At 53.7% G+C, this 27,471-nt stretch overlaps 1 protein-coding gene across 1 annotated transcript in view; it reads left to right on the plus strand.

The window, feature by feature from the left end:
* Window positions 1-22,970: 22,970 nt before the first annotated feature.
* Window positions 22,971-27,471, plus strand: part of PLXNA1 (plexin A1) — a 114,160-nt gene continuing 109,659 nt past the window's right edge. The window contains 1 exon segment of the mRNA XM_030957063.1: window positions 22,971-23,590. The gene's annotated coding sequence lies outside the window, so the exon portion shown is untranslated.

Here is a 27,471-nt window from a genome sequence, read left to right on the forward strand (position 1 = left end):
CAGGTGTCAGTTATGCTCCAGAGTGGCAGAGATCATTATTCCTGGAGCCTGGTGTCCAGTGTTGAATGGATGTCCTTTCCACAGCACTACCACCGCAGCTGGCACTAATGGACAACTAGGACAGCAGGATAAACAAGGGCTGAATCCATTGTGGAAGCTGAATTAGAGGCGGTTTCCTCCAAAGGCAACTTCGAGGTGGGGTAGAGGCAGCCAACATACTGCTGTCTGTGCTGCATGTGCTGGATAAAAAGCAGCTCTTTTGTGGCCAGGAATACCTGTTTCACCAACTAAAACCAAACCTTCTGTGGCCAGGTGCAGCACAGTGCTCCCTTCAGCTGAGCAGTGCATGTCCATTTTGCTTGCCTGCTTATTGCAGCTCTCTGCAAGCTGGGTAATTTTGTGTACAAATGCATCCGGTGATTTGGATGCAATGCGCACAATTGGGGTAATTTCATGTGAAAATACAGCTTGCAGAGTGCCTGCTTTAAGAGTATGAATTGTTTTAAAACTTGCCAGATGAATGGAAAGAACAACCTTTTTATTCATGCATAATTTCTTAGCATTGCAGGAAGGGAAAAGAACAAAACCAGAGAAGTTAGAGAAGATACAGGAAATAACAGAACTGATAAAAAATTTCCAGTGGGCCACAGTAGCTCTGTAAATGAAACATTCAACAAGCAGCACTTTGAGATTCCAGTGTGCAAGAACATCACTGGCACTCCAAGCACCAAATTTGTGATCTTGCATAAAAACTCAACCCGTTGCCTCCTGCTGTTAATATTTCACACTTGGCTTTGCAAGATGCTTTATCTAATATCCTCTCTGCATTTAGGCAGCTACCTTCTCTGCCTTGTCCATAACAGGGGAGGCGGGAGGAGGAAGGCAATTGCCAAGTCTGTCTGTAATCTATGTAGGAGGGTTTTGTGTAGCTGTAGGGGGAGAAGAGTAAGTCTCATTTCCTATTTTATAGTCTGCTGAGTCCTGTGATCTCATGCTGTGTGCTCCTTTTCCAAGCAGAATTTTTCAATTTGTCTTTCAAGTTCTTGTTATTTTTTATTTCCAAACTGGTTAAAAGTGTTTGTCTGTAACTTGTTGATAAATTGTTTGTGTCTGACTCCCTCAGGTGCTTCATTGCCAGTCTTGTATGTGTCTCCAGAGCACCTTTTTCTTCTCTTGTCTTGTTCCCCCTCAGTGGGCTGTTATTATCCCTTTTTTGGAACCCATGGGAGCCTGAAGGGCTGTTCAGTGTCCTGTGACATGTAACCCCGCACCTGCTCCCATTCATATGGGTTTTATCCTTGTCCAAACTGGATGTGATATTCCTGAACTGACTCACCTGCCTAGCCAGCCCTATCACTCTGCTCTTGGCATGTGTTGGATTCTTCTCACTTTCCCTGTTCTTGATTCCTTGGGGGAGTAAAGGTTGGTGTGGACTGGAGTGATTGGGCTGTATCACCTTTGAGCTGAGGCTGTTCAGGCCAGTCGTGCTGCCCCTCCATCTCCCACTCTATTGTGTAATTGTGCTGGCAGAATGGTGGTTTTGCAGCCTGGGGCAAAGCCAGAGGAAGCAAATGGAGCAGCCACTGGTCTCAGGAGAGCTCCCAATCAAAAGTGTGTCTTGGGTTTAATGACACGTGTGCTCTTTCAGACTTTTTATAGAGGTCAGAGCATGGCAGGGAACTTTCCTCTGTCATCTTCCTAGGGAGAGCAGCACACAAACTTTTCTTTCCAAGTTGAAATCAATTGTTCCCTCAGGGCTATGTAACAAACTGCTCCTGTAGCTGATTTCCCCTTGTGAATGGCCTAAATTAGATGCTCTCCCTGGTTGCCCTCATTGGAATAGCTTGTGCTTTATCCAGCCATTTCGTTTGTGCCATTTGCTACAAGATGTTGATAGCACTTGTCTGGTTCCTGCTGCCCGGTGTTGTTCTGTATGGGAGCTATTGCATGGCAGGCCTGCTGTCCCAGGGAGTGGAGGAGAAGAGGCAGCAGGGACTTGGAATCTCATTTTGATTCCTACTTTGCATCTTCCTTTGTTTTAAGGAAGTCTGTTTAAAAATAATTTCTGGTATCTTTGGAGCAGGTTTGCTAATTGACATGAATTGAAACAAAGCCCTTGGGCTTACTTGGATCTTTTTGAGGAGTTACAATCTATTCACCTCCTTATGGATCCCTGAAAGCTTAGATTCAAAATCCTTTTTGAATGCTGAGTTGATATTGGGGTGACAGCTGCAGGGTAAATTGTCTTCATTTCCATCTAGTGCTAACATTTTTGGCAAACTGGTGCATGCAGTTCAGTCCTGTAGACTTCCTACTGCCTGCTCTACAGAATTAAAAAAACAAGTTACCTTCAGTGTTTAAGACCAGAAAACAATTTGGAGTCACCCAAAAACTCCAGCTGTGCCTTCTGCATGTGCATCCATACATGAGCAGCTCTGCTGGAGTCTCTGGGTGGGCATCTCCTCCTTGCCAGTGGGGCAGAGTTTTTGTGGTATTTAGTCCTTCAACAGTCTGAGTTAATCTCTCTAATGGCCACCAGTGGAGGATATGAGTGCCACTCCCTCAGGAGGAATGAAAAGGATGTTATTTTTCCCCTTCCGTGACCTCTTGAACATCCCACCGTACCCATTTTCTTGGTGGTGGAGTCCACCATCATAGTGAGTTTGATTTTTATTTTCTGTGAGTGGGGAGTGCCACTGTAAGTCAGGATTAGCTAAACATAACATTAAAAATAGAGCACGGCTATTAATTTAATGGCTTCCTCGTTACAACCATCATAAAACAAGTAAACAGGAACTCTGCCAGCGCTGCCTGCAGTCCTCCTCCAAGTGGCTGAACCAAGGGAGAGATTTGAACTCTTGCCATTTGATAAAGCCATGTGTGAACATGGCTTTTTAAAAATTAAATCTTTACTTTTCCTGTAGTAGCATTTGAACTGCTGAGGAAGCCTGGCCAGTGACTGCAGTGGAGCTTTGCAGCTCTTAATGAGACAGAGGGGAAATGGCAGTTCAGGACTTAGCTTAAATCATACCAGCCAAAATAAAAGATTACAAAAGGCTGGGAAATTGTTCTTTGTGGACTGTCTCACTGAAGCAGCCTTTGTAGTCCCTTTAATCCTTACTTATTTTTCTTTTGCAAAGGAAAATAAGTAAATTCTGTGTTGGGACTTTTCCCCCTCTGCTCTTTATCTTCCAGAGTGCTCTTGGCAGCTATTGGCAACTTGCTTGGATTGGAATTTACTGGATTAAATGGATCACACTGGGGATCTGTGGTGGCCACATAGACTGGGTGCCTGCTCCCAAGTCCTGTTCTATCACTGCATCTCAGTGGCAAGTGTACAGTGACAAAGCACACAGGGGTGTCCAAACAGAGTGTAAGCTGAAAGCAGTGGAATTATTTGTGTGCTGGGCTTCTTCCAGACTTAAATCAGGTGCTTGTGCAGTGCTGTGGGGTCTTAAAGAGGTTAGTTACAAAAAGAGAAAATACTCATCCATTTGTTTGAACACTCCATTCTAGTTATTCTTATACAGTGCCTTCTGGTATCCTGAAGTTTACATTCCCAAACTGGAGGGTGGATTACAAAACAGTAATGTATTTAATATTCAGCTGTGAAACCTCAGTGCCAGCTGTTGGTTCCACCCAGCCAGTCATTGGCCACACGTGCCCATGCTAGGAAAAAGGAACTTTGCTGTCTGAAGGAAAGGGCTGCCATTCAGTCTGTGACCAAACAGATAAAGAGGAGGGTTCATGCTTCAGAGTCTAAAGCTGATTATCTCTGTGAAAGTACCCTCAGCCAGCAGGGTCTGGCTCTTCAGCTTCTCAGAAAACAAAGCAGATGTGCTCTTCAGAGGCTGCAGGTGGTCCTGTATTGCTCACTGCTGATCCAAAGCTCAAGGAGCTTTATTTGAGGCTACTATGAGGCAATGAATGTGATTAGGTCTCAGTAGGTTATAGGAATCCAATGTTGAGGTGACAGTATCCAAGTGTAGCAGCAGGAGAAAGAGACACATTTGCTTCTTTGTGACTGATGGGCTGATGTTTCAAAGTCTGGTTCTTGTGCTGGGTAAAAAAACTTCGTTCAACACTGCAAGGAACTGCACAGAAAAATGAGACCCACGTGCACACCATAAATTTAAGGTGATCTATATAATTATTCTGGCTGTGAACTTGGTCACTGCCAACCAGTGTTTACCTCATGAGATTGGAGGTGTTTACCTTGTGGGATTGGAGGTCCAAACTCAGCTCTCTGGAAAAACCAGGCACACCCATTACAGGGAAGATTTATTTATTGTACTCAGGTGAATTGTGCTCCAGATCTCTTTGCAGCCACCCCTGAGGCTGGGAGCCCTAACACTGCTACAGACCTTGCAGCACTCCTGAGCATGCAGATAACAACAGAGTCACAGCTGTTCTCAGGAGGGCAGAATTCTGCCATTCTCAACTTGAAAGAAAATTGGATTTTAATGTGGAGTACAAGGTGAAAACTTCTGAAACTTGGAAGCCTTTCACCAGCCTTTGAGAATGTGGACCATGGAGCAAAAAGCATCAAATGTGACTCAGCCCTGCTCCTGCCCACAGAGCTACCCTAGGGAGAGCTCCTGGCTCTCTGTGCTCTCCTTGCTCCATCTGCTCCACAGGAATTGGATCCCTTCCATGCAGCCTTACATTTTAGGGTTAAGTAATTTATAAGCCAGTCTGCAATATTTCTTCTTGTTACTGTATATCCCTACATATTCTCCCAAAAGTCCTTTTCAGGTTTTTAAAGTTATATCAAATCTCTACCTGCTGACTGCAGGAGAAGCACCTTCCCTCTCCTGGTGTCTGCATGTCCAAGGAGGCTGTGCCTGGCCCAGGGTTTTCCCTCCTGTGTTGAGCCCTGGGGATTGAGTCGTTTATGGGAGTGAAGAGGAAGTGTTCAGGGAAAAGGAGTGGTTGAAAATGTGTTTTAACTCTTAATGTGGGAACTTAACTAATGGCCTTGGTTCAGGTTTTCTATGGATTCTCCAAGCCCTGAAAATTTGGGTGAGTGAGTGGGTGAGTATGGCAGGTGAGTCTCAGAGCTGTACAATAAATTAATGGACTTTTCCATGGACCTGTGTACAGTGTATCAAGTAGTGTAATGGTGCCCTTAGTCCAAACTTCCTAATGCAAAGTCATCAGTGATTTTTGTAGCCCCTTACTGTTAACAGAGATACTCCCTACCCCAGGAGTGAGACAGGGACATGGAGAAGCCTTAGGTACTTTCTGCCTTCCCTGAAGCACTTTGCAGGGCACTGACTGTGGGCACAGCTGTGCAATCTGAAAAGCAAACTGATCCTGCTGACTCTGCCTCATTTTGCTTCCCCTGACAAGTAATTGAGTGGTTGCACTTTATTAATGCTAATGACTTTCTAGTTTGAGCTGTTAGTGTACAGTTTGATATTTATATTTATTTATTTGTAACATCCAGACTTTGTACTGTCTGGATTAATCCTCGAGCCAATCTGATGCTGAGCCATTATTGTGACAATTGAGTCACAATACAATTTGACATTCATGCTGTACCTGGTGTAGCTAATTTATGAAACTCAATTTATAAATTACATAAATAGGTTACATAATTTACCACATACCTTGTACACTTCACAGTAATATTCCCAGCTTGCAATTTAAACAATTTTTATACTGAGAATAATTTGCACTGAAGACTCTTGAATAATTTTGCAATCTATTCCTGGACAGATAAGGAGTTGTGTTTGTTAAATAAACACTTGCTGGTGTTGATTTTAACTTGCTAATCACCCTGTCCTCCTTCCCAGATAATCTGTGGCCTGTCCTGGGTGATGCTGTGCTGGCAAGGCCAGACCTCTGCAGGGGTCCATGTCTTCAGCTTCTGCCTTTCAGGAGCTGCTTGCCTGGGAGCGATGAATTTTTCCCTCTGTCATCCACCTGAAACTTCAGTGCAGCTGGTGCTTGCTGGAGAACCAGCCCAGCTGCCTGCAGCCTCCCCCAGGAGTGCAGAACCCTGGCTTGTCCATCGCCCACCCAAGCACCTGTCTGATGGTGGTGGAGTGACCCTGGTGAGGTGGGGCTGGGGGTGAGGAGGGGGCTTTGCACTGCTCTGGGAGAACTTGTGGTGCAGGGGTAGAGGACACCTCCATGGGCAGTGGCACAAAGATGTTACATGTGACAATCCTTGGAAGTTTCTGCCTCACCCAGCTGGTGTTAGAGCGAGACAGGTCCTGCTCCTGACCCTGTGGCACCAAGGCATCAAAAGGAAGCAGTGGAAAGCATCATGTAACCTGTTCATGATAGTGCCCCCCTGGCCCCAAAGCTCTGTGCTTTCCTCCTGGAGCAGCCCCAGCATGGGGACCCAGAGGAGGAGGATGGTGGTGTCCTTCACCCCTTGTTGGAGAGGCCTGTGGCCCATTTCCATGGCTCCTGGCCCCCGGGGTTGTGTGAGTGGCCATGAGTGTTATTGTGCTGCTGGCAGGTGTAAGCCTGGGTGTCTGGCAGCGTCCAGAGGCAAGGCTGCTCCTACAGCTGGGTGCAGTGTTGACCTGCTGGTAATGTTTGCAGAGGTCCTGCTCTCCAAATCTGTCACTTCCGATCTTTTGGAGTCCAGGCTGTGGTCAAACAGTTCCCACGTGGCCAGCAATAGAGAAGAGAGGCACTGGAGCGAGGACCTGGAGGCAGGTGCTCATGCAAACATCAGCATCACTTTTCCTTTCCTTGTCCTGTCACTTTTCATCCTGCTGCCCCTGCCTGGATCCCCCACTTTCCCCAGGAGGGGCCAGTGGTGACAAAGACCATTAATTTCGCAACAGCTGCTTCTAAACCCCATCAGACCCCCCAGCTGTCACCCTGTGACTGATACCTCTGAGCACCACAGATATCAAACCTGCAAACAAAATATTTAGGAGTGTGGGGATGGAGGTTGTCTCACAGCCCCGGCAGCCACCATGGCCACCAGCAGTGATGCTCAGCCCTCTCCCCTTCCCCATGGCCCTGCTGGGAGGAGATGACCCCTCCCTGAGCTGCCTGGCATCTGGGGGACCACGGCTCTCCCCAGCTCTGCCTTTGCTCCTCCCAGTCGATGTCCCAGTCAGAGCCAACAAATGAGCTATTATGTGCACACAATCCCAGGATGTGCACGAGCCAGACCCATGCACCCCAAACCCATGTGGGCAGACCCTGACCTGGCTGGCTCCTGTAATTATCTCCTGCAAGGCAAAACAATTAGAAGTTTCTGCTCTCCTCTCCCTCCCTTCCCCCTTCCTCTTCATTGTTCTTGGCAAAAAAAGGTTAATTAAACTCGGAAAATATCCCTTTTCTCCCCCCTCCTAAGCATGAGACTTAATTTTCTCTTTATATTTGTATTTAATTAATTCCTGCAAAGGCTCTGACTATATTTTTTTGGTATTATTTCTTTCTTTGTCTCTCTCATTGTTAATCCTTGCATATTCAGTTTTTCTCCTCCCTTTTCCCCTAGATTTGAAATTCTATTACCATTTCAGAAGGCAGGCGTTTGAAGAGAAAATTGAATATCCGTCCAGTCTTGATAAGAAGGGACATTTGGTACTAACGGTAATTTGTGAAGCAGATTTCCTCACACCCCGTGCTTGGTCCCCACCTTTCTCCCCGTGTTTGCTGCGGATGATGTGCGTGTGCCACCGGGGCGTGGGGATGTCACAGCGGTTTGCAGCCTTTATATCCCTGGATTTCTGCGTCAGAATGCCCTGGCGGCCGCGAGTGGGATGGGTGACACGGTGACAGGCTGTGTGACACCTCCCGTGCACCCTCATACCCCTCAGGAGCCCACCCTGCGCCCCCACTTTGCTCTTTTTGCTCAGGGGTGATGCCCCATCGTATTGTCCCCGTGGTTTCAGGGGAACTTGTGCTGTTTTCAGGGGATCTCCTGTTCCCAGCTCCAGGAGTATCCTGGTGCCAGCAGGAGTGGGAGCAGCTGCCCTGAGCCCCCCTGTGCTGAGTACGAAGGGTCATCCTCGGGCTGTGGCTGTAGGAATGCTCTGGCCTGGGTAACGCTTCCACACCGGGGTGTCGGGGCTTTGGACCCGCGGTCCTGCAGCTCCTCCGTCCCAAACACGGCCCTGGGCACAACCGTGCCCCTTGTGCCCTTCCCCACCTTGTGGGGTTCATGGTGCTGAGCTTCGGGCACCTGCTGACGCTGGGAAAACAGGTCTGGGGATTTATGGTGACCTATTCCCCCTGCTCCGGGCTCGCTGTCACCTCCTGTCGCCTTCCTGCGGGGCGCACCTGTGCCTGGTTCGGCCCCGCTCGGGCCGCTGCCCCGCTCGGTGCCTGGTTCCGTGCCCCGCTCGGTGCCTGGTTCCGTGCCTCGCGCTCGGTGCCCCGGTGCCGGCAGCAGCAGCAGCAGGTGGCACTGTCGGCCCGCGCTGCCGCCGCCGCTCCAGCGGGCCGGGGCCACCGGCGGGGCTGGGGCCGGGGCCGGGCGGGTCCCGCTGCCCTGGGCGCATCTCGGGGAGGGTCCCGGCCTGGTGAGGGACAAGCAGCGGCTCCCGAGTGTGCCGAAGGGATGGAACGGACTCCCGACATTGTCTGGGTGATGCCCATGACGGCTTGGACTGAGCTGAAGTGAAATATTCCCTGTTTCCTTGCCCGAGAGAGAGACTCCCTGGGCAGCTTATTCCACTTCTTGACAGCCCTTTCAGTGAAAAAATTTTCCCTCATATCCAATCTAAACCTCCTCTGGTGCTGTTTGCTCTGTTCTGTTGCTTGTTACCTGGGAGAGGAGACTGATCCCCACCTGGCTACATCCTCCTATCAGGTAGGGATAGAGACAGAAAAGGTCCTGGTGTTGCTGCCCCAGAAGTGCCCAACCTGAGCTGGACAGCCACCACTGTGGTCACTGGTGTGTCTGTGACTCCAGAGAAGCCCTGCACAGGGCTGGGTGTTGGGTCCTGTTTGGGGTCCTGCTGGGGGTGGAGGGTCCTGGGTCCCAGCAGGGCAGGACCATGATGTCCATGGACTTGGATGTTCCAACAGGAGCCCCAGGGAGAACTCTCCATCCTGGCATAGCGTGACCCTGAAGTGGAATAGATGGGACATGATGGGGAGCTTGAGACGGGATATGAGAGTCTGGAGAAACCTTTTAAGTCCAGGGTCAGCAGCCTGGGGGTGGAGAGCATGGGGGTGAATGCTGAAGCTGCAGAGCCCTCAGGGAGCAGCATTCTCCCCACCTCTCTCACTGCTGGGTAAATCATGACGGCTTGGACTGAGCTGAAGTGAAATATTCTCTGTTTCCTTGCCCAAATCTGTAGTTTCCTTCTGGCTCTGAGGCTCTGGGCCATATTGCACATTTGAATTTAAAAGCAGACTTGTGCTTGGGCTTGTTATTTATTTATTTATTTATTCTAGAATTGTTATTTTCTTTAAAATCAGGGTCCTTTTTTGCTGCAGTTTCGTGGTTCCTCTTGGAGCAATAACCGATGAACCTGGGTGCAGAGGGCTGGGGGCACGAGTCAGAAGTCGGTCCCTGGTTGAGTGGGGTGTCCTTGGGGATGTCTGGAGCTGGCGGGAAGAGAGTGGTGGAGGGGAGAGCCTGGGAGCCTGGTGCTGGCTCCCAGCCCTGAGAAGGGAGATGTAGAGTTAAGGCGATAGCTGGGGGTGCTAATGGGCACCCCTCTTCCCCTCCCTGCTGTAGGATTTGCCATCTGCTGTGTGAGAAGCGGCATTTGCTTGCTTCAGGGATGTCACACTGGGGATGACACGTCCCTTCTCAGCATTGCCGGGCTGTCCTGGCTGGGCTGCACTCTGCCCATGCCCAGCGAGCTGCAGCAGCGTGGGGCTGGGCCCTGGGGGTGCCCTTGTGGTTTGTCTCGGCTTTACCTTGCTCCCTGGAAAGCCAGAAAAGGTTGGTCCCTGAGGCTGTGGCGCAGGGTGCACAAGCCCCAGTGGCCATTGCAGGGTGCCAGGTGCGGCGGGCAGGGACCAGCCCCGCCCCGGCTTTGGGGATGGGAGCGGTGCCACGGAGCAGCTCCGGAGGAAACAAGGATAACTTGGGATAGAAGAGGGGAGGAGGTGGGGCAGGCGGCGGAGGAGTTGCGCAGAGAGGAGGACACTGGGGAAGGAGGGATACAAAGGGGGAGAGAGCCCCGCTGCAGGAGCAGCACGCCCCGCACGCCCAGCAAGCCCAGCAAGCCCATCAGCTGCTAACGAGGATTAATCGCCTGCTCCGGGCTCCGGCGCGGGGCTGCAGCCGCTGCCGCCTGCCCTCCGTGCGGGTCCCCAATGGCTCCGCGGGTAATTTATGGCCGCATCGGTGCAGGCAGCTGTTCGCAGGTTGGCAGCAGCGCCGATGGGAGCCTGTGCCTGGTTTGAGGCTCTAAATAACCCCATCGGCTCTGCGAACCATCCCAGCCGAGCTGCAGGGAGGAGAGGGTGGCAGTCAGACATCGCTGGTCCGCCCCTCACGGGCATCAGGGTCCCCAGGCCAGGGGAGCAGATGGCTGCAGCCGGCTCACGGCAGCACTGTCACGATGGGGTCCCTTAAATACCGATAGCACGATTAATTGGGATTCACTGATCACTGTTAATCTTGTGCCTCGCTGCACGTGGGGCAGGCGGCACCGGCAGCCGGAGCGATGCCCAGCGGAGGCTGGAAGTGCTGCTGGCATCTCTCTCCATGCCCTGGGAGATGTGTGGAGACATATGCTTCCCCAATCTGCTCCAGCCTTGCTGTGCTTCGACCATTCCTTGCAAATGGCCTCAGAGGGTTTTAGCTGGGGAAGGAGGTGCCAGGGACACTGAGGCAGTGAGATGGCAGCTGCCCCACAGCCCCTGGCATGTCCTGATGGAAAAGGATGGAAGAGGGAGGAATAATTTGGGGCTACAAGAAAAGCTCCAGGGCCATGTGCTGGGCATTTTTGGAGATGTTGGTTCTTCTAGAGCTGGATCTCTGTCCTAGGGTGATCCAAGTCACCCTGAGCCTAGGTCAGCACAGCTAGAGGTTTAGCCCAATCTATAATCCTTTGCCTTCAAGGATTTAGTGTCTCTTAAGCCTTGTTCTGGCCCAAAATAACCAGAAAAGTGGAGCTTGCAACCACCTCCTCAGAGTCCCCTCTCTGCTATGGGCACTTTTCCAACATCATCTCACTGGTTTGCAAGTCAGGAGGATGTGACCTGAGCTGGTGCCTGCAGCTGGCATCACTTCTCCAGGTGAGGTGGCCACTGGGGTGCAGGAGAACACAAGGGGCCCCTCAGCTGCACCCAGGGCAAGCCTGGGGCCATGCTGGCTGCTGGCCTTGGCCATTGGTGTTTTGGGGCCCCTGGGGGAGCACCTCACTTGCTGGCTGCCCTGGGACTGGCTGCTGTGGCTCTGTACTCCAGCACCTTTGACAGAGCACAGAGGTGATGTGTTTCTGGTGTGCTGCTTCCCACAAGCAGAGATTTTGCTTTCCAAGGGGTTCCCTCTGTGTTCCTGAGTTTGCTCCCCCTCCTCTATTCCTCAGGTGCTTCTGCCCTCAGACAAATCCAAGTCCCTGGCATGTGGGCTGAGGTTCATGGGGAGAGCAGGGGATGGGGAGAGGCATTTGGGGGTCCTGCCAGGGTTGAGGGAGGTGGGAGAGCTCATGGGGGTGCAGGGATCTTGGGAAGTGACAGCAAAGCCCCAGCCAAGGGCCAGGGAGGTGCATGGGCTCTAGAGGTGGTTTGTGTCTGCAGGATGGGGTTTCCTTTCCAATGGAGTGGGGCTGTACAGCCCAGTGGGATTGCAGCAGGCACAGTGTCATGCTGGGGTTTATTAGGAGCCAGTTAATAACTCTGTACTGGATGGTTCGTTAAAGGAGTTAATTTACCCTGGATTGTTCTCTAATGTGGGCTACAAGGCTCAGCTGTGACCGTGTCAGGCTGAGCCTCTGCTGCCTCCCTGCCCCAGGATATTGCCCTTCAGCCTCACTCCTCGTGGGATGGGAAGTGCCAGCGAGGATGGGCTGGGTCCCTGCAGAGTTTCTGCTGGCATCCCCCTCTTTGTGACCCCCAAGCCCTGGCTGGGACAGGCAGCTCCCCCTCCCCACCTGCGTGTCCCATTCCTGCCATGAGGCACCAGCAGAGCCCCGGGCTGGGCTCAGGGGTCTGCCCTCCCTGGTCATCCCCAGGTGGCTGAGCTTCCTCATGGCACTGCATCGGGAAGTGGCTTTAGGAATACACATTGACATTAAAAAAGGCCCCTTTGTACCTATTAATTGAAGTCATTAAATTTAATGGGATGGTTATTGCATGTTAAATAAATACTGGCTAATTATGAAAAACATATTTGCCAAGGCTTAACTATAGAAAGGATGCCTCAATTACATGGTTATTAAACCTAAAAAATATACACTTTTAATAATGAAGTGACATTTAAATAACATACATTAACTGTCTTATTAAATGTTGATTCTTTTCATATTTGAGGACTTTAATTTGGAATGTTTTCCCTGGCACTAACTCTACAATGCATCATTAGCTGTCTTTCACTCATCATTTTGTAAACTTTTTTAATAAATAGGCTGAAGTGTTTGTATTTGCTTTTGTTTTCCTAGCTTCCATCTCTCTCTTCAGGCAGCAGGGATGTGCCAGGGGTTTGTGCAGGCAGAGCAGGAATTTCCAGGCAGCTTCTTCAAATCACTAAACCCTTCCTAAAGATGGTAAACCCTTTCCTAAACCTGTCATCTTAAAATAGGCAGGCAGCCAAGCTCTTCAGGATTTTTGACACATCCTTATGGAAAGGACCACTCTGCCTCACTCTTGGTTTTCCAGACTGAATTAGTTTGTGAGAAGTACCCAGGAGATGGAGAGCAGGGTAAGGGCAGGAGCTCAAGGCTGCAGTGGAAGCCCCATCCTGGTACAGCATTCTGTCTCTATGGCAGAGACAGAATGGCACTAATCCTTGGAAAAGTCAGTGTTTTGGGATGCCTGCATCCTTCCCAGATGTGGGGGAACCTGCTTGGAGAGGGATGCTCTGTGGGGCACGTCCCCAGGTGCTGCAGCACCCAGCCCTGCTGCTCCCAGGGCAGGGAGCAGGGAATGTGGGAATGGCGTGGAGCAGCCCAACCCAGGGCAGGCGGGCTCCTTCCTTAATGCGTTTATCGATTGCAGTGTACACGTCAGGATGTAATTTAGAAATCACTCTCCCAGAATCAATTAAAGACCTTACTGGCAACGCAGGCATCTCTTCTAGTTAAAGCCTTCACCCTTCCCTCAAATGCACACCCCACCGTTCCTGCTCAGCTTTTGGGGAGTTCCTGTCTCCCTCCCAGCCATGTGGAAATGTGGGTGCTGGGATCACCCTCTGGCAGAGCTGCTGCTCTTCTGAGAGCTGGTGTTGCCTCAGCTGCCTCCCAAAGCAGCCATCAGTCAGGGGCTGTCAGGGAGCCAAGACCTCTCATCTTCCGGACTCACTCTTAATGTTCCTGCATGCACACTGAGGTGAGTAATCTGTGCTGGGAGGCCCAGTGGGCAGCACAGAGGCACTCAAATTAATTATGGAGGAGTTAATTCCCAGGGGGGCTCCTGGGGGAGCGGGGCCCAGGCTGGGCTCGGAGGCAGTCGGCCGTGCTGATGCGTTGGGCAGGGGCTGCCCTCACCTGCCCTGTGGCTGCTCCATCCCTGTGAGGAGCTGCCCCAGCATCACACACAGCTGGGCTCAGGAGGGGGCTCCTTAAAGGCAGCAAGTGGGGGTAGCACACCCTCTGGCTTTCAGGCAAATGAGTATAACCACCGTGGGACAGTGATGTGCCAGCTGCTCTGTGCTGGCTCTTGAGGGCTGGATGTGATGTGTGTACCCCATGATGGCTTTTTCTGGGGCACAGCCAGGGCTGCCTGGTATGTGGGCATGGTGTTGGAGGTAAATGGTCTCCCAAGCCCATGAGCTCATCCATTTCCCTCCCCTCCTGTTGTGCCATTTGGTGTTGGCAGGGAAAGTGGGCACAGCTCCCAGGGGAGTGAGTCTGGGACCAGCTGATGGTCACCCCAGGTCTCCTAATGCAGAGAGGCACAAGGTGGGGATGGCTGGACCCACATGAGTGCAGCTGGTGGTGCAGGTCCAGCAGGCTTACAACAATGTGGGTTCAGCAAAGCAGAGTCTGAACTTGTTTGTTTGGGTGGAGAACCTGTGATTCTAAGATGCATCTTGGAGTGGGGTGGCACAATTGTTGCTCAGGATTCCTGTGCTGCAAGGTAGGGGGCAGTCAGAGTGGGCTGCTGTGGTGAATATCAGGTTTTGTATCCTGATTTTTACTTGATTAATGTTATGGGGTTTGTTCACAAATGGGAACTGAAAAATCCTTTTACAGTGGTAATCTTCCTTCCAATATGTAGACCTTTGACCATGTCTAAAAGAATTTCCCTCTTCCTCTTCCCTCCCCTGGCCCTTTTCTTACTGTGGTGATGAACTTTCATCAGAACAATTGCAGGCTGGGTTTCAATTCAGTAAAAACCACTTCAGTCAATAATAATTTTTCCCTGGAATTCTGGGATTTGGGTCCTGTCTTTGTGCCCTCTCTCCTAGCACTGTTACAGGTGCACAGACTGAAGTCAGAGCCAGGGTGAAACATCCCTGCTCCATCCCAGCACCATTATGCTCACAGCAGTGATGCCAGGATTCCTCTGGCACTGATGCCAGGAACAAAGCCAGCTCAGCTCTTCCTCTGGCTGCCTTGGGGGTACCAGCCTCTCCAGCTCCTCCCACCCCAGAAACAGAAGGAGCACAATGGACACAGACCCACCTCAGGAGGGTTCATAGCCAGGAAGCTCAAGCCAAGAGACCACAGGTGCCCTCAGGCCTCAGTGTCCTGCTGCCCTGGAGGCTTGTGGTGCTTGGTATTTCGCAGGTCTGAGCATTTCTTCCTCACCAAGGTTCATGATGCTCCTCAAGGGATCTCTGTGCTACAATATAACATCCCTGTATAGAGAAATTTTCTTAAGTAATGGTTTCTGCAGATCTTTTTAAGGTATATTTATCCTATCTTTTATTGGAATAGAATTAAAGCAGAATTAGAAACTAAAATAACTTTAATTACGAATTTCACGATTCGGTATGTTGTAAATCTTTCGACATAATATTGTGCCATAAAAATGCTATTTTGTGATAATTATTATTATTATAATTAATGTTCCTTAATTGCTGATGTCGCAGGCACATGCTATCTCCCAGGTTTTCCTGCAGAGTCTCTGGAGGAGCTCTCCCAGGGCGGGGGAGATGCAGAGGATCCGGGCTGGTGCCCGGGCAGGCTCTGGCTGTGTGCACAGGGGGGTGCCCGAGCCCTGCTGCCAGCTTATCCCACCCTGGGCATTGCTTTCAGCGCCTCCCAGACAAGGAGGATGCTACAAGCTGTGATAAAGCCTCTGCCCCAGGCTGTGCTGTGGCCATGTCCCCAGGCTCCCTCCCACAGGAGATGGGCTGAGTGTGGCTTGGTGGCTCTGCCTTTGGGCCAGTGAGAGCACCCCAGGGTGTCTGTCTGTCCTGCCAGGGGTAGGGGCAGGTACTTGTGAGGAGGAGCTGCAGGGCATGAGCAAGGGGAATATGTGATGGAGAACAAAGATAGCAAGAGAGAGGTGGGAGAAGGCAGTGGGATGGATGCAGTGGCCAGACCAGGGCTCAGCAGTTCTTGTTTTATCCTTTACCAGCTCAGAGGGTGCTGCTGGGGTCTGGGAGGCAGTGACACAGAGTGGGTCTGTGGGCCCAGGTGTGAGGGAGGAGCAAGAGCACGGGGATGGAAAACGCCTGATGCCAAGTGTGTGAATTTTTCATGTGACCCTGAGGCCTCACTTGTGACAGCATGGGGCTGCCCAGGCCCAGCTGAGAGAGGGAAGGCATCAAAATAGCCACTGAACCACCTGCTTCACAGTGGTGAGTGTATATGGCATGAAGCTGAAACCAGGATACATTTTTAATGACTCAGGAAGGGCTGGGTTTCTTTAAATAAGACTAGACAATGAATATGTGCTCCCGAAGCTGTGTAGTGCACCATGAATGCATTATTTACAGCAGCTTCTTCCTTGTCCATTTTAATTTTACATGGGTACTCGAGAAAGGGAAGGGACTCCTTGATGTCTCATGGCCACCCACTTGTTCCATGTGACAGAGGTGAATTTTTGAGCCACCAGAGGATTTGGTGTTGATCTTTCCATGAACTTGAGTCATGGGCAAAACAGCCATCCTAGAAATGGAGCCTGGCACCCAGGAGTGGAGGGAGCTCCAGCCTGAAGTTTTGTCTGACTGATGCATCATCCAGTTTTCACAGTGCCCTTTTCTGCCTTCTCCCCGTGGGTGAAATGCAGGGGGGATGTTCTGCAGCCTTCCCTTGTGCCCACACACGCTCAGCTCAGAATCTCTGCTCCCTGCACTGGTGGAGGACCAGAAAGCCTTTGGGAAGTGGAAGTGACACATGATCCCCAAGAGTGAGGGAGGAGGTGACTGTGCTCCATGGATAAGGTCCTCAGCTGACCCTGGCAGGGAGGGTGTGGAGCCGGTGGGAATGAACAGCAGCACAGCAGGCTGTGCCAGAGCAGGGAAGGAGTCCATGGCTGCGCATCTTGGAGACTTTGTGGACCTGGGGAATGGGGCAGTGACTTTTTCCCTGTATTCAACATTGCCCTGACTCAAAGTCTGTGCTTGGTGCAGGGATGTTGGGCTGCCAGGGGAAGCACAAAGTGGTTCCAGCACTCCTGAGGGGCTGCTGAGGTGAGATCAAAGCCTAGGAACTGACGGACATCAGGCTGCTTTCCCCAGCACTGCCAGGCCTGGGAGGGTTGGGATGGCAGCTTGACGGCTTGGAAAATAGGCTGAGATGAAGGAATATCAATAGGAGAGCGAGCTGTTCCTGCCGAACAGCCCCGGGGCAGCCAACGTGAAAGGCTGGTTGTCTCCGAGGAGTTGACAGGTGTCTGCATCAGGCATCCTGCTAATTAAGCACCGTCATGAGTCACAGGGCTGAGGGATGAAGGAGCTCAGCTGGAGCAGGTATGGCCAGAGGGGATCTCTGCAGGACCTCCCTGGCCCCCGGGGATGGGCTGGTGCATGCATGATTTGTGGCTGGTGGATGCACAGTCATCGGGACGGGCTGGGAGCCGGGGGATCAGCTTTGGGAAGAGCAGAGCCATCCCACTGGGTGTCTGTCTCCCCCCATTGTGGCTGTGTGTCCTTCCCTGGCTCCCGTGTCCAGACCAATCTCCTGTCACAGACCTGGCAGGGGCGCCCAGAGCCTCTCCCACACCCACAGCTCCCAGCACCCGTCCCACCAAAGCTCTTCCCAAATCAAGGCGTGCATCACTGCCAGGGACAGGCTGAGAAAATGAGGATATTCCCAGGCTTGTCTTTCTCCTGATGCCCTCCAAGAAGATCCCCTCGCTGAAATGAACAGTGGTGCTGCCAGCCCAGCAAATCCCCAGGATCATGAGCGTTGTGGGTGGGACAGAGGGGCTGCTTGCCCCTTTGTGGACACAGATCCAGAGGGGGCTGTAGCAGCAGGCAGAGGATGAAAGCTGTTCTGGCAGACAGCAAAGTGCCTCCTTTCCAGGCAGAATAGTGAGTGAAGGAATGCTGCCACCCTGGTGACAGTCCCTGTGCCACCTGTGTCCCTGCCCCGTGTGCCTCTCCAGCATCTTCTGCCCACTGCCCTTCATGCGGCTGCAATCCCCTGAAAAATGGCTCTATTCATTACCCATCTTCATTCCACTCTGGATCCCCAGAGGTCCACAGACACAGTTTGTTATCCTGGCTGTCAAGGAGCTTAAAGAGCTGCTGATGCCTCCTGGAAAACTTTGACAAACCCTCTGGTCAGAGCCAGTGCTGCTCCCCAGCCTGGCTGCTCAGCCTTTCTGCTCCTGAGGCGGGATTAGCAAAGGCTCTGTGAGGGTGGGAGGAGGGAAAAAACCCCATTGCTGCCATCTGGGCAGAGTGGATCCCTCCTGGTGCCCATGCCCATCTGGGCATAGCCTGGGACCATTTGGGCAGAGCAGAGCTGCAGAGTCTGGCTGGGAAGGTCCCCAAAGCCCACATTAGGATTCCAGACTGTTCTCTGGGCCAGTCAGATTTCACAGCCTAAAAACCTTTGGGCTGAGGCCACTGAGTTTCTTTCATCCCTCTGTGTTCAGTGTAGGGGGTTTAAACTGGGGTTGCAGGTTCATGGGGGTTCATTTCCTGAAAATTTTTCCACCTGTGGGTGATAACCAAGGGAAGTGACATGGTCTTGACTCCTGCACTGTGCAGAACTCTGCCTTCTAGCAGAACTTTTTAGCAATCAAAAACTGCAAACAGAAGAAAAACTGTGAATTTTTCTGATTATTTTTGGTCCCTCACCACTCAGACTGGGAGAGCAGAGCAGAAAAGCTTCCCCATCTCTTTGGGCTCTCTCCAGTGCCTTAATCCTCTCCCAGTTAGTTTCTGGTTTTGACAAAGCAGTTCTCAGGCTGCTTTTAGAGAACAAGATGCCTTTCAGTCTCTCTGCTAACACACACAAAGTGCCCCAGACACCCCAGGAGCAGTTTGTCTTGATGTAATTATGGTTGAAGCTGGGTGAGAAGCACCGAGTTTAGGACAAAGAGCAGGAGCAGGGGGAGCCCCTCAGCCCTCATCCCTCACTGCTGGGTTTGAGTCCAGCTGCCTCCAAGCCATCCTCAGCCCCCAGCCCTCCCTCTGACCCATCCTCAGCCCCCAGCCCTCCCTCTGACCCATCCTCAGCCCCCAGCCCTCCCTCTGACCCATCCTCAGCTCCATCCACCCCTCTGAGCCCCCTCAGCCGCAGCCGTCCCTGGCAGCCGGGAGCGCTTTTCGGTGCCGCTGCCGCCGGTTCCTGTCAGCCCGCGGGGTGAGGATGAGGATGAGCAGGGGGGCTGTGGATGAGCACAGCAGCCCCCCGGGAGGCAGGATAAAGGCCGAGCTCCTGAGATAACAAGGTCTGTCTGCGGGGCGAGGTGCCCAGACGCGGGGGGAGCCGTGTGAGTGACAAGCGTGTCCCGGTGCCCCGGGCGCGGTGTCCTTTGAGCCACCGAGCAGCTCCGCGGGTCACTGCAGCCCGAGGCTGTTTCCCACCCGCCACAAAGCCCAGTGTCCCCTGCCAGCTCCCTCCTGACCCTGCTGGGCACGGGCATGGCTGGTTCTGGGATTTCCTTTCTGTTTTCTTCCTTTCTCTCAGGGCTGGGCCCTCGGTGCATCAGGAAGGAGCATTCTCAGCCAGGTGCCTGTTCTTTTCTCACCACTCTTTTCTCTCTCTTTTCTCCGCCACCTTGGTTCCCCTTGTCACTGGGTGTAAGTGGACAAACACATCTTGCAGCAGAAATAAATCACTCCAGTTTCCCGTGCCAGGGGAAATGGCAGCACCGGCCCGGGGCAGGGCTGCTGCATCCTGCTCCGGGCAGGGAGAGCTCACCCCTCTCTTTTTGCCTCTGTGGCAGGAGATGGCAGCCGTGGGACCAAGGTGCCCCGGCAGCAGCCCTGGGAGAGAGTGGATTTAAAAGCAGTAGTGGGAGATTGCCTGAATATCTCTCCCTTCTTTTTTATTCGTTTAAGAGGTTTTGCTGTCTCAGTAACTCCCCTGAGAGACAGGAGCAGCAGCCTCTTTGGATGTGAATACCTGACAAGTTTTTAATGTGAAAGGTATTCACTAAATTTAGCCTCATGGAGGAAGAGGGGGAAAAAAAAAGGAGAAGTGTTTCTTTCAGTCTGGGGGAAGTGATCCAAATCCCAGCCACTTCCCTGCCGGCAGAGCTTGATGATGTCTCCTCTGTCTGGAAAGCTTTTAAGCCTGGGCCCCATGTGTGTCCCTGCACAAACAAGAGGTGGGAGAATGACAGCCCCCGATGCTGTGCCCTGGGGGAACAGGGCTGTTCTCAGCTCCTCTGGCCTCCTGGATGCTGGTGAGGGCGGGATGGGGAGATAAATGAGAAGAAAACCTTGTCCAAGTTGCAGAGACATCATCTCGGCTCTCAGGTGGGCTCTGAGTGAGGTGTGAGCATTGAGGCGCTGAGGGTGCTGAGGGAGTGCAGCTCTGCTGTTGAATTCATTGTCACCCTTTTTCTCCTCTATTTTCCTCCCTACTTTCACTTGAACCTCTGAAGGTACATTTTCTTCTCTGTTCTGGTACTTGAGACTCACCTGTGCCTTGTGCTCTCATGTCCTCTCCCAAAGTGCCCTGTGCTGCTCTCCACAGCTTTGGAATTCAGTTCCTCCTGTCAGAGAGGGCAAGGAGCTCCTGTGGGTTTGTAGACACACAGACACAAGTGTGGAACAAGCTGGAACCTTGCAGAGGACATCCTGCACAAGGTGAGCACACACCTTCCTTCAGATGGGGCAGCTCCCAGACTCCCACGGCCTGTAAAGGACAAAGTGTCAAAAGGACAAAGTGTCCCTGTGCTGAGATCTGGTGGGGCTAAAGGTTCAGCCAGGAAAACCCGGCTGAACAAGCCAGCTTGCACCGACTGCCCCTGTCCTGCAGCAAAGGGTGGGGTCCCAGGGAACCAGAACCATTTACAGCTCCATCTCCTAATGGGGAGGTCTGGAAAGATCCACTCCTGTCATTTCCATCTCAAAGGTCTATTCTGACATCTATGGAGGTCCCGATGACAAACACTCTATTTATTCCTGCTGATTTTTATAAAGGTCCCTTCTTTGGAGAGATGATGGAGCATTTCATTAGGGCCTCACCAAACAGAGGGCACGGCAGGGCAGAGGGCAGAGCAGGCTGCCATGGTGGCACTGCTGTCCCTGGGAAGGCACTCTGTGGCTGGCATGGTGAGAGGAAAAAGCAGGGCAAGGTTACAAGAGTGGATAATACCGAGTGTGCTTAAAAGAAGACAAACAGCCACTTCAAACCTGCAATTAATACATTTTAATATTTTTTATTATTTTTCTCCCCTTTGGTAATTTTAATTTTAGGCAGGCTGGATGTGATGCCAGTGGGACGATGCTGAATGGACAGCCCTGGGGACCGAAGTCCTGCCGTGGGGGAGCAGGAGAGCGGCGGGGGCGGACACTCGGGCGGGTGCGGTCCGATCCTTGCCCCGCAGCCCCGCGCTCCGCGCCCGCTCTTAGCGAGGCCCCTCCCGCGGCATCGCCCCTTTAAGGGCGGGAGGGGAGGGGCGATGTGGGTGGGGCCACCCCGCCCAGCTTTCCCCGCCCCCTCCCCCCGCCTATGGCGCCCCCTGCAGGCGGCCCCGCGGGCGCGCCCCCGCCTCCCCGGGCTCTTCCCTCGCGCCGCCGGTGCGGGGCGTGCGCGTGCGCGCGGCGGGGGCGCGCGCGGCGGGCGGCGTTCCGTCGGGGCCCCGCGCCCCGTCCCATTCATGCGGGGCAGCGGCGGCGGCGAGAGCGAGGCGGGCGCGGAGCCCCGGGCGGCGGCGACGGCGGCGGGAGGAGGCGGGCGCGGAGGAGGAGGAGGAGGAGGAGGAGGAGGGGACGGAGGAGAAGGAGGCAGCGGCGGCGGAGAAGGCGGCGGCGGCCCGGCGGGCGGCTTGGTGTGGAATGCAATTATGGCTGGCACGGCGGAGGCGAGCGGGGACCGGAGCCGTGAGTAACCCGGCTGCAACTTTCGGGCGCGGCGCGATGAGCGCGATCGGTCGGTTCGCTAAAAATAACGCGGATTTGGCTTTATCGCTCCTCTAAAATATTTGGCTTTATTGCTACCGCGGCGACGGCGCGGGGCTGGCCCGGGCAGGGCACGGCGGCCCCGTCGGGGGCGCGGAGGGGCCGCGGCGGCCGGGCAGGGCTGGGCTGGGCCGGGCAGGGCCGGCGCCGCGCTGCTGCCGCCGGGACCAGCCCGCATTGCGCCCCGGGGCTCCGGGAGCCGCCTCCCGCGGGGGGACAAAACCGCGCCGGGACCGAGCCTCTTTCTTTATCCGCCGCACGCCCCGCGCGTGTCTCGTAGCGGTGTGTGCCGGCGACCGGGCAGGTACGGGCTGGACGGGCTGAGGGCCGCCTCCCATCGCGGAGCGGCTCGGGCCGGGGCGCTCCCGCGGGGAGCCGGTGCCAGCGGTGCCTCCCTACCCGGTGTAGCGGCGGGGCTCGGCCGCCTCCCTCCTTCCCTCCCTCCCCGCTGCACCCTCCCGCCCCGGCTCTCGGCGGCGTTCGCTGCCCCAGCCCCGCCGGGTCCGGCACTGCTGGGGACGTGAGCCGGGCTCAGCCCTTCCGTGCTGGCCGCCTTGGATCACGGATCTGCCCTGCCCTGCGTCCCCGCTGCCATCCCCGCATCGCGCTGCCCCACATCCTCGCTGTCACCGCTGTGTCCGCACCGCCCCGTGTCCCCGCTGCCATCCCCGCATTGTGCTATCCCGTATCCATTCACGTATTCTCGCCGCTTTACATCCCCGCATCCCGCCGGGGCGCGGTGAGCGGCATCCGGGCTGGGCTCGTCCTGGAGCCCACAGCGCCGCCGTTCCCTCCGCGCTCCCCAGCCGTCGGCGGGGAGGTGCCGTAGGCGCCCTGCGGGATGGGATGGGGTAGGATGGGATGGGATAGGGTGAGATGGCTGCCGTGCCCTCGTTGTGATCGTTACTATTGTGATCTGTAGTTTGGCAGCGCAGCGCCGGGCAGCTCCGAGCGAGGCGTGGGAGGCTGCGGTACCTGTGCGGGGCTGCGCCGGTGCGCGCCCCCCGCCGCCGGTGTGAACGTGGGAGGTGGCGGATAAAGCCGGCTGCGCGCTCGGGGTCCCTTAGCCCCTTTCCTTAGCCCAGCGAACACACGCGGCAGCTCCGGCATGCGATCGGGGAGGGACTTGCAAAATCTCTGTGGCATGCTGAAATAAATCCTGGAATCCCGCAATCGCCTTCTCCTCCCTCGTCTTCCTTGGGGGAAAATTCTTCCTTCTGCCTCTGGCCGAGCGCCGGGGTAGGGGGAGCCAGGGGAGGGGGGCTGGTGTGTAAACAGGGCTTAACATGAAGGTCACTGGTTAAAGAGGAGACGGATGGGAGAGAAAAGACAGGCATTAACCTCACTTGTTAGCTCCCCCCTGGCTTCTGCTTGGGGAGGACAAAACAAAAGCAGAACCTGCTAACGGGGGGGATGAATATTCATGATCCTTCTCGTATGCTCCGGGACACGGAGGGGAGAAAAGTTGGGCAGATGAACCTCCTCCCGAAGCTGCTTTTCCTCCAGCTTGCGAGAAAATCCCTTTTTGCTGAGCGAGAGCTGTGTCGGGGGGAATTATCAGCCTTTTGCTGGATTTCTTTTTTAAATTTTTTATTTTTTATTTTCTTTCGTGTGCGGCTGCAAGAATTAAAAAGAAAGGAAAAAAAAAAAGAGGAGCTGAGGCTATTGACTACATCAAAGGTTATCCATTTGAAAACACCATTTTCCTCTGAACAGCGGCTAATTGCTTCCTGAACAATCCCAGGGTCTTTTGTATATACTCAGTGGGTAAAATGAGTGACTCGATGTCTCTCTCTTAAGACACTGGTGACCGAACAGGGCGGAAAGGTGGAGAAGCCAAGGAAAAGCAGTGGGGCAGATGCCTCTGGGAGGATGCATGGATGATTTCTTAAGTGGCTGCAAGGAGGGAAGGTTTTTTTCTTCTTCCCGCTCGCCGCCGAGCGATCTGCTGGTGCCAGTGGATGCCGGTGCCGGCAGCGGTGTGGCGACACGGGGCTGTAAGGAAGGCTGGTAAGGAAGTTTGGATTCAAAATACCCGATCATGCGTGTGATCTGGTGCTCCCCATCCGCCTGTGGCTTTGGCTGCCGCTCCTCCGAGAGAGACAAGCCTGGATGCGCTCGCTGCTCTCGAGGGGCTGCGGGGAGGCAGCGCCGGGGGCTGCCTGGCTCCTGCTCCCCTGGGTGCCTGGGCTTTCTGCAGCTGCTACCCTGAAGATTAAAGTTTTGGCGACGTTGCTTTTGTTAGCACGGTGATAGCGGCGTTGGGGAGAGTTTTCCCCGCTTGGCTTATTTTTTTTTAATAGAAGCATCAGATTTGGAGCAGAGCGCAGGCATCTGCCTCCGTGCACAGAGCGGCGGAGCAGAGCTCTTGTGCTCCGTCACACAAAGCCCTTTCCCCGAGCGAGGCAGAGATAAACAAACTCCTCGGAACTCCGCTGCAGACGGGGCCGAGGCCGTGCCGGCGGCTCCCGGGCAGTGAGTGTGCTTCAGCGGGGTTTGCGCAGCCGAGATGGAAAGGGCAATAAAGCGGCGCTGCTGCTGCGTGCCGGCAGGGCTGCCTCCCCTCCTCCACGGCGGCGGGGCCGGGGCTGCCCCTGCCCTGCTCCCGGCCTGCCCGTGTCACGCCGGCCGGTGATTGCCGCGCCTTCGCTGCGTTTGACTTCTGCCGAACAAAGCGAAGGATCTGGCCCTGAGATCGGAGTTAATGAGGGAAGCTCGGATGTGTTTATTCTCTCGGCTGAGTGTGGGTCAGGGCCTTTGTTGCTGGCTGCCTTGCTGCTGGCTGCAGCGCTCAGCGCCGCGGGAGCCGCAGCCAGCCCTGAGCCGGCAATTCCCGAGCTGCAGAGACCGGTGCTGGAGACATCGGCTCCTCGAACCGGGGGAGCATTGCCCGTGCCGGGCTGCTGCTGAGTCCCGCTGGGCGTTGTAATTGCCTTTCTGTGCAGGGTGTTCTGGTGCCTTGGTCATTTGTGTCCTCAGTGAGGAGTCAGTCATGGTTTTTGGCACCTCTGGCTCAATGGAAGGGGAGCCTTGGAAGAGCCAGGACAGCAGGGGTGGTGCCATGTCTCTGTGCAGCGACAGGAGGGTGGGCATGGGTCACCCCAATGCCCATAATGCCATCCTCACTGCCTGCAAGCTTGAATTCTTCATTGATCTGAACTGGTGGAATGCACGTATTGAGAACTTAGATTGTTGTCGTCTCTGATCCATTAATGTCTCCTTCAAGTTTGTGTGCTATGTGGAAAAAACTAGTGATTAGAGGGTTCCTGGCCAGGGTTTGACCAGTGAATGGCTTGGTGATGTACCATGTGTGTAGAGGAAGGCCTGAAGGCTGGGAATTATGAGTGATGTGGAACTTGGCTCAGCATGTACCATGACTCTTTAACTTTCCTGAGTTTGGACTGGGGCCCCTTTTCCCAGCAAGGTGCTGAGTGCCGTGGCTTTGTGCAAAATGAGGAGGAGTGAGCGTTTGCCACCATCCACTGGTGAGGTGGCTGGTTTGGCTTTAGACTAGAGACAACCAGCTTCTTCTCTGGCTGTACCTGGGAAGTGTTCCATGCCGTGCTCTGGGGAACATCCCACTGCAGATAAATGGTACTCGGTGAGAACATGTGTGCTCTGACACCATCCCTGACCCACAGCCTCATCCATGCCCCTCTTAGTCTTCCCCAGGGTGCAGCCTGGGGTGTGGATACCCCAAAATGGTCTGCCTGCTACACTTGGAGGTCACATTTGAGCAAACATCTTGTGCCTCATGGAGGAGAAAAGCTGCAGACAATAAAATTTTTGTGGTTTCAGTTCCAGGCATGGGCAGTCCTGGCTCTTCTGTTCTGCACTTGCCATGTGGTGTATCCAAGCCCACACCTTCCCATGGGTTTGTCAGAGCGTGGCCAGACACAGGAAGGTGTCCTTGTTTGCCTTGCTTCCCTGAGCCCTCTGTGGCTGCCTCCAGCCCTTGTTCCAGGTGGAAGCCACCATTTAAAATCCTGAATGAAAAACATCTCAAAGTTTATTTTCCCTTTAGCCAAGGCTTGGAACGCCTCCTCTTTGTTGCTGGTGTGTCAAGATGTTCGAGTCTGGAAGAAAACTCCACATCCAGGTCATCAGGCTCCCATCCCATAAACACTTTTGCTCCTTTCTTCTCCGTATTTGCCTTCCATGGTGCAAGATGACTATTTTGGGTGATTCCTCTGTCCCCATGGTGTCTTGGTGTAATGAGAGCCAAATCCACCCCTGGCCTGTGCCCAGCTGTGCTGGTCTGTGCCTGGGGCCAGAGACCCTTGTGAGCTGCCTGAAGCACAGAGGAGATTTTTTGTTGCTGGGGTCAGCTCAGGGCCTGGTGCGAGCCAGGGTGCGATATCCTCTTTGCTCCTTGAGCTGAGATTGTGAGGGATTTTGCTGGAGAAAGTGCCCGAGGTGAGAACATGCCAGGGGTGCCAGAGACAGGCTGTGTGGCTTTGGGGGACATGCTGTGCAGGGACCATCTCTGCCTCATCCCTCCTCTCCCCACCGGCAGCCTGCAGATCAGCCCTGGGGCTGGCTGCCCACCTCCTCATCCTGAGCATCCCTCAATCTGCCAGCCAAATTGGCACAGAGGCCCGGGAGCGCTGCTAATCCAATTTGGGCAGTTTAGCTGCACTTTGCTCTCTGTGCTGCTGGCCGGAGCTTGGAGCTTTAATCCGGCTAATGACCCCAGCTTGAGTAACCAGGACCGTTCTCTTGGTTCAGTTTTCCTTTCTGTCCTTCTCTTGGTTCAGTTTTCCTTTCTGTCGGCGATGGCGAAGGGCTGAGGCTGCTTCTGAGTCCTGTCCGTGGAATCAGGGGCGGTTTCCAGGTACAGGTTTGTGTAGGGACTGGAGGGCGAGGGCAGCGTGGAGGGACACTGCAATCCCTGCTTTCTCTTTGTGAGATTTCTCCTTCCCTCTTCCCGTTTTTTTTTTCCTCTCCCTCTTTTTCTGGTGAAGATAAGCCCTTCTTCCGGAGTTATTTTGCAACATAGTATTATTTTCAGGAAGGCAAAGCCAAGAAAAAGAAAAGCGTCTCTCTTCCTTGGGTTGCCTACTGTTTAATGTACAAAATACAGGGGTGGTAATTGCATTAAAACATGTATAATTATACTGGAGGGAGGAAAAAAAAATCCTGCTAATTGCACATGTGTTTTGAACTGATAAATGTTGAGTGACTCTTCATGTTTTCTTGGGAGTTTGGAGGAGCAGAGATGCAGTCTGGCATGTGAGGGGTTGGGAGCAGGGATGGTTTCCCAAAATTATTGGGAAGCTTGGATGCTCTGAGCACCTCTGGGGTAGTGTCAGTGTTGGGGGCCTGATCCTTTGCAGATTCACCTCCCCATCCAGGCAAGTCCTGGTGTCATTGTAGGAGCCCTGTGAGTCCCTTTGCTTTACGCATTTAGTTAAACAACTGTTTGTCTGTCAAGATATTCAGGCTCTCTCACAGAAGTAAATTCCCGGCAAGAGAAGACGCAGATTCCTGTACTAGGGGGAGAAATTTCCTGTGTGTGCAGCCCCACATCAACGGGCTGTTCCCCCACTGTACCAGGGTGTTGGCATGGCTGCTGGGGGGCAGGGGGGAGGAAGGATGGTCACACTTGTTTCAAGTGGCACGATGTAAAAACTACATTTCCTCCTGCCAATGCCGACCCCGTCAGAGCTGCCGATAACATCGCAGGTGATTATAATGGCACTAAGTTGTTTGCTTTGTGCATGCGGCCGGGCTTTGTGTACGGGCGGTTGCTTCGCTCTTCCTGTGCAGGCTGTTAGTTTCAACAGGGGAAGAGGAAAACCCAAAAATATTTTAGGAGGAGTTTAAAAATAATCTTGGAGCTTGGCTGGTGGGCAGGATGTTTCGCAGGATCGTGTTCCCTTGCTGGTCCG

Source organism: Camarhynchus parvulus, chromosome 12, assembly GCF_901933205.1.
Source record: "Camarhynchus parvulus chromosome 12, STF_HiC, whole genome shotgun sequence".
In the NCBI taxonomy this organism is placed as follows: domain Eukaryota; kingdom Metazoa; phylum Chordata; class Aves; order Passeriformes; family Thraupidae; genus Camarhynchus; species Camarhynchus parvulus.